The following is a 10,604-nucleotide window of genomic DNA, read 5'->3' as shown; positions in this document are numbered from 1 at the left end:
TAGAGAGAAAATCAAGGAAGAAGAGACGAAATAAAGTGAAATGTTTGAGGGTAATTCTGGCAATGTGGATATTTAGTTGTGTGTTTTAGTAGATTGTCAGAGACTTCAGAAGACCTGTGTTGACCTGTACTTTTTATCATCAGAATTTTCTAAATGACGAGAATAACCTTACAGTTTGTACTGATAAGAAATTAATAACCGAGTTTCTTAGATTTTTTTGACACGGCACGGTAATGAATTCCACCTGCAAGATGAAGAATCCAAGACCAACAGAGCTGGACTTTTGCGTTCTGTTGGGAGGTTTGGTAAAACTGGCAAATGCGTTGTACTTTCTGTTGCGCCTATTTCGCAAGTTTTGTTTTCTTGACACTGTAACCTTCTGAAATTTGGTACCATGTAAGAATTGCCATGAGGGAAGTAATTGCTAGGTCGCACACCCTAACACGGCAAGCATGCAAAGGCTGGTTCATAAACAAACAGAGAAAAGTGTGTAGTTAGTAAGTCATGCGTACAGTGGTGCAGAAAATTACATATCCTGTATGAAGCAGTAGCTACCATTTACGGCATTTACCTGTCGCTAAATTTGCAGGAGTGTAAAAAAATTATTATCTTTGAGTAAAAATCTAATCCATCGCCCTAGACTGTAGATAATACCCATCAATGACGAATATGGACTAGATGACTGACTGAGCTGATTGCTTACACCAACAAGTCAAAAATCCTTGTCCCCTTGATACAATGTGATATGGGACAATAGAGACAAGTGAGGTCTAAAAGCTTGTTTAAATATACTTCATAAAGTATATATGGATAATAATAACACACTAACACCGTTGTTGCATTAAGGTGTGTAATTAGTCCAACACAAATCATGATTGGAATATTGAATTTAATTTATATTCCGAACAACGTATTGATGGTGAAAACCAACATGTGATCTGATCATTGATGTTCCCACTTTCATTAATTTTAAAACACATTCTTTTAGGGTAAAATAATGCATAAATTCCATGAATCAATTAATGCGGTGTATAAATGGGTTAATCAGCATTTACCGGACTAGATTAATTGATACTGTAACCTAGGTCCTCTTGTACTTATTACCTTATTATGTACCGTGGATATCACTCATTGTACGACTCCTTCTTTCTCTTTTTTTCTGATTTTTCATCGGTCGTTCTAGTTTTTCTTATTGTTACAATTCTTTCTAATCGTTAACGGCTCTTTTTCATCGGTTTTTTCGGCGATTTCCCTTTTTTCCATGAATCCAAAAAATTAAGATCGTTATGCATTCAATTGAGTACTCAATCACTAGTTATTCACAACAAATTACTGGTGTCACTCAAACAATCATATAAATCACGAAAATTCCAGAAATCACTAAAATCATCCACTGGTAAAGCAACTGCATTACTAACAAGCTCAAATATCTCACAGGAAAGGAAGATACTCCAGTCTCTTCCATTAGCAACAATAATGATCTTAATCCATTCCATCTCAACCTCTGCAACTCAAGTTACCCAAACCAAAATCCCATACATCTAAGGTGGATAAGCTCCATTGTTTGTTCAAAACTTGTCCCAACTAATACCCTCTATTCGACTGCATACCCCTATTTACTAATTCATTACCTCAAGATCATACCCCATCTCACTCAGAAGGGATTGTCACCAGCTAAATCTACATCCCCCATTAACAAAGCCAACTCTGAATCCTACTCAACACCTTTGTCCTGACACTTATCACAGAGCTCTATCAGTTCATGGCTTCAGGTACCATCTAAACATACAAACCAAAATAATCACATAATCTTTCATTACCACTAGTATAACACGCACGCGCGATGCGCCTGCCGAGATTGATATATAGCGAAACATGATTCTCTAATAACTCACACGCGGTGCCGGCAGAGTGAACCTAATGCTTTACCAATCTCAAACTGCTGAAAAAGAAAGAGTTGACAGATTATTCGGATCCTAAGTCGCGAATAACGGGCCTAAAAAGTAAAAACTGTAGAAATGGTACATAAAACTACATAAAGACTCCGATCAAAGGAAAAAAAAAAACTACATAATGACCACCATATACGATACCACATTTCAAGTTGGTCTTTGGTTAGTACTAAATCAATTACTAACATATACAAAAGAAGTTAGAGAAGATATTTATATTCAACAATCATTTAACAGTCCGCACCATTTAACTTTAAGAATTCTGGGCGTTCATCTCAGCATCAGGACCCAAAAAGTTTCTTTTCATCACATCCTTCAGATTTTCTCTCTAATGGCGCTCCCAAAGGCCGACATCATTGTGTAAGGATCATGGTTAAACGGACAGTTCCTGGATGATATAAAAGAAGTAGATCCAAAAGAGCACTTCCTGCAATACTCTGATCAAATTGTCCATCAATCCCATCTTTCGCGAGATTAATACATTTGACCATCTCATGTGCGAAATTTACAATTCCCAGAAAAAACTTGAAAAAAAAATGACTCATGGGAATTTGGTAAGGTACCTCACTTGAGATTTTATATTTGTTGTGGAAACATAGAAAAAGAAAAGATAATTCAAATGCAAAATTATGCAAGTGCAATGTATACCTGGTGTGTCAATGACATTAACAACTTGACCATCATCCTGCATAGTTGTATCCATTTTGCATTCAGTTGTGACACCTAGGGCACATGCCTTGCATAAAATTCCTTCCTTCCAAGGATGCTATTACCAAGAGCACATTCCATTCCCTACTCTTCCGAACATAACTAAGGTTGTTGCTTTCTAGATGCTGCAACGGACAGTTTGAGCTGCTCGAAAGCAGAGAGAAGCTTTGCTCCTCTTCAGACCATCCCCCATCATTCCCATTTCACGTATAACAAACTTTCACCTTGCAGACTCCATAAACAGCAACATCTCATCTTCACAACACACCACCAAGTCTCTTTTCACCTGCGACCACCATTTCCATCTCATAATGCCATTACTTGCATCACCACCTAACCTTCATACATCACCTCCATTCCATACAGTCCACAACACATGCCAGCAACAACAAAGCGCCACCAGTCCATCATCTGGCTACCATCAGTCTGCACCACCCGCTCCGCGGTGTACATAATCACAATCACCAAGCTGCTTTGAGAAGTTCACTAGAAGTAAAAAAATATCGACAGTGAACATTTATTTTCCCCTTTACATCAAATTGGCTAGTTATAGTAAATCAAACTTCCAACATTAGCCGAAGAAAACTGTAATTTGTACCAAAAAGGAATTGCACCAGCTGCTTGAAGAAGTTGACAGTAAATAAAATAATATCAACAGTAATTGAGGGTGGCCACGGTCTAAAAAGACCTATTTTCTTTATATTAGTAAGATAAAACAATATCAACAGTAAAAATATTTTGGCTTACCATTACTCGTTCCAGCTTGTTCTCCATTTTTGTTCTGGAGTCAGTTGTTGTGATGACCGGATTCGGTATTGATTACGTCGCTTTTCAAGGAAAGCTTCCCTTTCATGCATTGTCATTGAGCTTTGTTTGGCTCTCTCAAGAATTCGGCGCTGCTATAGCTCATGAGATCTTTTATGGGGATCCAAATCATGGCGACGTTGCTTTTTCCTTTCATTTATCATATCCATCTTCTCTTGAATTCGAGATTAGTCAACAATTCTAGGACTTCCACGGAGTTCTGGTAATGTGTTATGTTCAGTCGATGTTTCTATCAACTGCTGAATTCGAGTGTGCTCTATGATTCTCGGGCTACGACGTAGAATGAAGACTTCTTTACCATCTATTACTACAAAGATGTACAACCTGAAGCAAAAATCAAAATCAAAACTTCTATTACTCATGTTCTCTGCGCAAAAAACTTGTATAGCCTGAACCAAAAATCAAAAGAGAAACCCAAGTTCACAATTCTCAAGAATTCATCACTTGATTCATAAGATTTGAAACTTACTGAGAAGGGAAACCCACAATAAGAATCACCAAAAACAGCATGATTAACTGAATTTCAATTTTGCTACCCAATTTATATGGTTTGAAAATCGGTGACTGGAATTCCCAAATTTAAATGATTATACATAGTTAGGAAGTTGATTAAGCTGGGTTGAAATTAGATGCTAAGGTTTCAGGTGTTCAGTAGCATAAGAAATGTAAAGCAATTGCAATGGTTTATGAAATTGGGAAGCAAAAATAAAATTTTAGGTCAAATATTTTTAGGTGAAAAGATTGAAATTCCCGAAATTAAAGAAGAATATGATTCGATATCGACTAACCTGGGTTAAAATCTGATGTCACGTCTCAGATTTTTCATAGCCGTTGTTCTTCTTTCATGGTGGAGGTGTTTCTGAAATCATGGCGGAGGTTCTCGGAGGTTTTGGCGAAAAACGTTTGAGACCGAGAAAACAAAAGAGAAAACGAAAGCCAGTTGTCTATTGTTTAATCAAGTTACGATTGCACCCTTTCATTCATAGTTAGATGAAATAAGTCAGGGATATATTAGTAATTGAGGGTGGTCACGGTCCAAAAAGACCTCTTTTCTTTATATTAGTAAGATGATAAACCACCACATGAGAAAATTACCCAAATTAAACAACAACGATCACATCCATATAAACTTATCAAAAGCATCAAACATATCCAAATCAACCAACATCCAGTTAAAACCAAAATACAATTCTCTAGTGTATCACCAACCTAAACTTAAGAAAGAAAACCATCACATTGTTTTATCCATTACTATTATCAAAAAAAGTCTACCATGAGGCTAACGTCAGTAACTTACCCAACAAATCCCAAAAATCAGAGCCGGGTACGACTACGAGTCCCCTGACTCACGCTCTGAGTCCAACTCCTAGTTATTCGAGATGGAGTTCATTGGTGTCGTCAAAGGACAGCATTACCACGCCTCTGTACTGGATTCAGCTGCACATGGTTCTCCGGCTCATCAAATTCAGCAAGCTCAGCTGGAATATTCATTGGATTGGCGGGATCGACGGCCTTCTCGGGCTCGTTCACTGGATCGGCTGGAGTATTCCCACAGGAAAATATCTCACATCTAAGCTGAGAAACTGCGGAACAAATAGCGTCAAGTACGGTAAAAATGCATAGGTGCAACATAATATCAAGATTGCATAGCCAAAACTCGAATGTCATGTCTTGCTTCTGTGGGAAAATTTATGGATATGAACCCAATTTGCCACTACCAGCAACAATGGCAACACCTTCATGCACTTCAATTGGTCCAAACCGAGGATGATAGGCATACAACTTCCATCTGTCATCATCAGATCCAGTCTTATGTGTGGTAGAGGTTTTTCGGGTCTCTTTCTCCTTGGTGACAGATTCCATTGGTGCTTTTCCCTTATCATTTTCAGGCTTGTCAGACTACATTGGTGCTAATTTCCCTTATCACCTTCATCCTCATCTCTACCACCAACCGCTACCACTACCAACCTTGTAGTATTTACTTTGTATCTCAAAAGGATTACTGATATCATACTTCACTAGTACATGACGATTGATTACATGTGCAATCACCTCAACATGATTAATTATCTCAAGGGGATGGAGCATACCTGACGGCCTTTCTTGCCTATGAATTGCCTCAACTTTCAGTTTATAATTATGCTGCAATTCTCCAAATGCCAATCAAATTTGTACTGATAATTCAGATACTCACATCCTTGTGGGAAGTAAACTCCATATATCAATCTCTGAATCAAATGCTCATATCGATACCAACATATCTTGGGATCAAAAGAAAAATCATGATCTATTTCTTTCTCAATCTTCTTCTTATTGTTTTCATCAACCATTATTCTTTTAATCCTCAATTCGATTGGATACAAACGAATAGGAAAGGGTCTCTGAATTTCTCTCTAACTATCTCTTTGTTTCTCTCTGGACATGAAAAATCTATCTTCGGCCAGAAAAGAGGAAGCAAATGGTCGACGGGTTTCTTATCATCTTAATGGCAGCGGTTCTAAAAAACACATCCTTTTAACCATAATCAATATTCCTAACCTCTACACCCTAGTATCTTCATTTTCTTTCTCTCATGCTTCTCTCAACCCAGACCCTAAAAATAAAAAATCTATTCAAAATCCACGACAGTCTGTTCACTGCACATTGCCACTTGGCAAACTGGTTTTAGTGGCGAATCCGCGTATAACTTGTTTTGGTATCTCTGGCAGTTCTGAGATGGTAGAGGACCCGATCCTTCTAATGATGGTTTAATCAGAAATACTTATGCCATCATAAAGGTTCATTTGGCTACAAGTACCACCCGCGTGCGGATAGCTTGTGCAAATATTAAGCCAAACCCCAGACCAGCTATCCAAAAACCATAAATAAGAATAATGGGTTCCACCACAGCATGAGTACTAGTCAGAAGCTTTGGTTCTTATTCGTTGAAGTTCAGTACAGTGGTTGTTACCATTTGAAGTCGTTCAATGTCATCGTGTTTTTAAATTGTTGTTTATTTTTGACTCGTGCTCTAGTCAACAATAGTCATTGTCAGAATAAACAACATATTCAAAAATATGATGACATTGAGCAACTTCAGATGATAGAAACCACTCTACAAACTTAGACAAAATTGGTTCCAAATATACTTCATTATATGCTACTTTTTATGCCTTTACATGCTAGCTTTTATGAAGTGTCATACAGGTTCAAAACCAAGGTACCATTAGCCTTCAAAAGTCAGAACTTCAACAACTTGTCTACATCCCTCCATGTGAACTTGTACCTGCATCTGATCATCACCAGGAAAACAGATAGTTGGAGACTACCCATTGGAATCTTCAGTAATCCAAATTGGCACTCATTTTACCTACTCAATCAGATTTGTAAACTACAATCTGTGACCTGATTTCAAGTTAAAGTGAGAACTATTCTTTGACTATCTTTCTGTTTATTCAATACCAACACAAAATTTTCACTCTCATTCTTACCCGCTACACCATGTACTCCTCTTCCAATTTTAACCCAAACAATATTGATTGTGTAACGTGTTTTTAGCATGGCGCATGCTAAAGGATGCGCCATGGCATGATATGAAGCTTCATCCAAGGCTTCTGTTGCGTAAGAGGTACATTGGCCTAATGCCAATGTAGCACCAAGTATGGAGCATTGCGAAGGAATATTGGCCAAGGGCCAATATCGCATCAAATGGTGCATTAGGCCAGTTGGGAGGATGACCTTGAGAAAAGTGACGCTAACATAGAACCTTACGCAAGTCATTGGCTTATGGACAATATCACATCAGGCCGAAGCAGACTAGTCGAGGCAATGTACAGTCATCATGGTTGTAAATGTTGGAATTGGCCTAGAGCCAGTATCGCATAACAGTGGTGCAATAATTCAGAGCATGATGGCTTAGGAAATGTTCAGCCATCATGGCCGGACACTGGAATTGGCTTATGGTCCAGAACTGAATGTACAACCATCATGGTCGGTTATGCAGAAATACATGGCGATGGTCATGAATAGTGAAGCAAGCACCTCAAAAATGGCACTTGGTGAATGTCATTTTCTTCCCCTAATCTAAGTTGTAAAAAATTTCTTAAGACATATATAGGGAGGGGTAGTTGGTTGAAGGTGCATATACGGCCTATGCACCAAATAAGCTTTATAGCTTAGACGAAATAACATAAATGATGTTTAAGCCTCATTTATAGATATGTAGCCTTGCCAATGGATCATATTAAGCATGGTCATTGTTATGCCATGTCGCGGACTTAATAATGCAGACTTTGTGCATTTTGATGGAACGACCTACATGGACTAGGCCATTACCATTATTGCTTGGCCACTGCTGTGATGCACCATTTACTAAACCTGCTTAGCTAATAGGTTTACAACCTAATTGAAGCATTAATTCCAGATCAACGATTTTAAGAATCATAATTACATGAAATGAACTAAAAACCAAACCCTAATTATTAAACTAAAACACTCTGATATCAATAGATGAAGAACTCTCAAATGATATAAATGTATTTGTGCGTTGTTTTACAATAAATAAAGAAAATATTTATATAAAAGATACATGAACCTAACTTAGTTCGGTAACTCTTTAAACTACGGAAATAAATATCTTCACTGCACCCTTTCTTCTGATAGCTGAAAACTGAAGTGGGAACAATTGAGCACATCATCCCAAAAGGGTGCTCAATGAAAAACATGGAACTTTCGAGTAATCACTAACATGCTTCACAGTTCTAAATAAATATAAGTTAAAAGAAACAAGAAGAAACTAATCAATCAGAAATTTATGCATCATGAAGCAAGTGTCACTTTAACCTCGCCAAACTCATTGGAGAAGACGACGCGAGAGCAACCCTAATCAATAATAATAACATCGTCCACACAGAGTGCCCATACAAACCATGATTCAGAATATTACTATCAAGATCAGAAAGTTATACATGCACACGAGTGATTTTACCAATTTAATATAATAGATAATATCAAACCGGGGGGGATGCCAGCCTACTAATAATATATATCCGGGTGAATGCCGGCTTACTAAATAAATTTAATATAAAATAATAATAGTCAATCGGGGGGATGCCGACCTACTAGATAATATAAAACTGAGGTGATGCCAGCCTACTAAATAATATACAACCAGGGGATGCTGGCCTACTTGACTTATCCAGAAGCTATGGGGAAACCACAGACACTCCTAGCAGGGAAAATCATACAACGCATATAACACAAACATATTCAGAGCAATCATCATGTTCACAAATACATAATTAGACAAATGGGCTCACAGATAAGAATGACACATCATGCTCGCAGATTGAAAGTAAACTTAATGATTACAAGAAAGTTACAAGAGTTCTCACCTGTTTTGATGTCAAACCATGCATTACCTCGAGATCCACGATTCACTAGTTCATTTTTTAGATCGATCGTTGTTAATAAAGATTAATTGTTAATCACACAAATACTTTAAGAAATTAGCCAACAGGCTCACATAGGATTCATAACAATATTTCATACAAGTCTCTAGTTATGGGCTAAGTCAAATAACTAATGGTTCTATTTCTATTAATGATTCTATAACCTTGCATTTGGTGTTCTAGGAATAAACTAATATCTACTTAACCAAATGGGTCAAATTGGGTGTCATCAGAAAGCTCTCTAAAAATTCTACAACTTCACAAAAGGAATTGGAAGCTAATTCAAACTCTAAGTGATCCAAGAACTCAAATTCACATTTCTGGACCTAAGCCCAAGTCCATGGGCCTGATCCGGCACGGTCCTCCAACCTGGCACGTTAAGCCATTACCCACCCGTCTGACTCGGGAGCCAGCTAAACTGACTAATCTTATTCACTGGGTCAATTGGGTCCAACTCGTTGAGTCAACTCGGTCCAACTCACTTCATCTTCTTCGTAGGAACCCTAATTTTCAGATTTAACATCCTTCACCAAAATGGTCATAACTCCTTCATTTCTAACCCAAATTGGACGTTCTTTATCTCATTTCGAAGCTAAGAAAATGCTCTGCAACTTACTCAGAGATAGCTAACGCCAAAAAAGTATTATAAGGGGTCTAAAATGGAAGTCTAAATAATTGACAGACAACATAGTTCCAGTTTTCTAGATTTGGTGATAATCCAGTACCACATTGCTCGGGAAGCGTCAGGAGCCTGGGCTAAATAAGATACGCTTCGGATTCTCCATGTTGACGAGGCCTTTTGGGGTCCTAAAAATCCGCAGGAACAAAACTACTTATCCCTGTGGGGTGTCCAAAGGGTGGGCAGTATTGTCGACCGTGGTCGAGGGGGTGTTACAAACTTGGTATCAGAGCCGTCCTCGGATCTCTTGGGGGTGTGGTTGAAATAGTACCACATTTCTCAGGAAGCGTCCGGATCTTGGGATAATAAGGTACGCTTCGGATTCTCCATGTTGACGAGGCCGTTTGGGATCATAAAAAGCCCCAGGAACAAAACTACTTACCCCTATGGGGTGTCCAAAGGGTAGGCAGTATCGTCGACCGTGGTCGAGGGGGCGCTACAACTGCCTTTCAAACGAGTTGGATTAAGCTTTTGTCCCTTCATGGATGAACTACGGTATGTGCTTGATCCCTTTAGAGTAGAGAAGGGTACGTAGGCAGCCGCAATGAGTTGCAAAATTTTCGGTCCAGCACATTGTTGCTCATACATCTAATTGCGAGATCATTGTGACATATTGGCCTCTCATATCATATGGCTCGGTATTTCGATGCAAGAGATGATTGTGGCCATACTTGATGAGTCTAGTTGTACACCATTCATTGGGTGCTCATACTTCTTATCGAACTACACAAAGTTGGCATATGCATCAATTGTGAATTGGGCATGGCCAAGAAAGTAAGCTACATCAACATACAAGTTAGCGGAGCTTGCATAAGCCTAAGGAAAGTATGACATGAGCCCGATTGATGCACCCTTGGCACGAGCAAGACAAGTGCATGCTTTTGGCAATGCCAAAGCTAGTAAAGAAGCTAGAACCAGGCCGTTATGGCCTATGCTCAAGTTCAAGGCATGTTCTATGCCTAGAAATGACTCAAAGGCCAGTGATGTTTGAAATAATGCATCAGCATCAGC

At 38.5% G+C, this 10,604-nt stretch overlaps 1 long non-coding RNA gene across 2 annotated transcripts; it reads right to left on the bottom strand.

Annotated features, from left to right (window-relative positions):
- Positions 1–2,050: 2,050 nt before the first annotated feature.
- On the bottom strand, positions 2,051–4,419 carry LOC113288119. Of its 2 annotated transcripts, XR_003330474.1 has the most exons (4): positions 4,274–4,419; positions 3,408–3,809; positions 2,601–3,146; positions 2,051–2,389 (listed from the first exon to the last, which is right to left on the bottom strand). It is a non-coding gene; the product is annotated as an uncharacterized LOC113288119 (long non-coding RNA). The 2 variants fall into 2 exon arrangements; XR_003330473.1 differs by having other exon boundaries at positions 2,051–3,146.
- Between the last annotated feature and the right edge of the window lie 6,185 nt (positions 4,420–10,604).

This window comes from Papaver somniferum, chromosome 6, assembly GCF_003573695.1.
Source record: "Papaver somniferum cultivar HN1 chromosome 6, ASM357369v1, whole genome shotgun sequence".
Classification (NCBI taxonomy): domain Eukaryota; kingdom Viridiplantae; phylum Streptophyta; class Magnoliopsida; order Ranunculales; family Papaveraceae; genus Papaver; species Papaver somniferum.
Note: the sequence above shows the minus strand (reverse complement) of the source record. Positions and strands in the feature narration are given on the sequence as shown.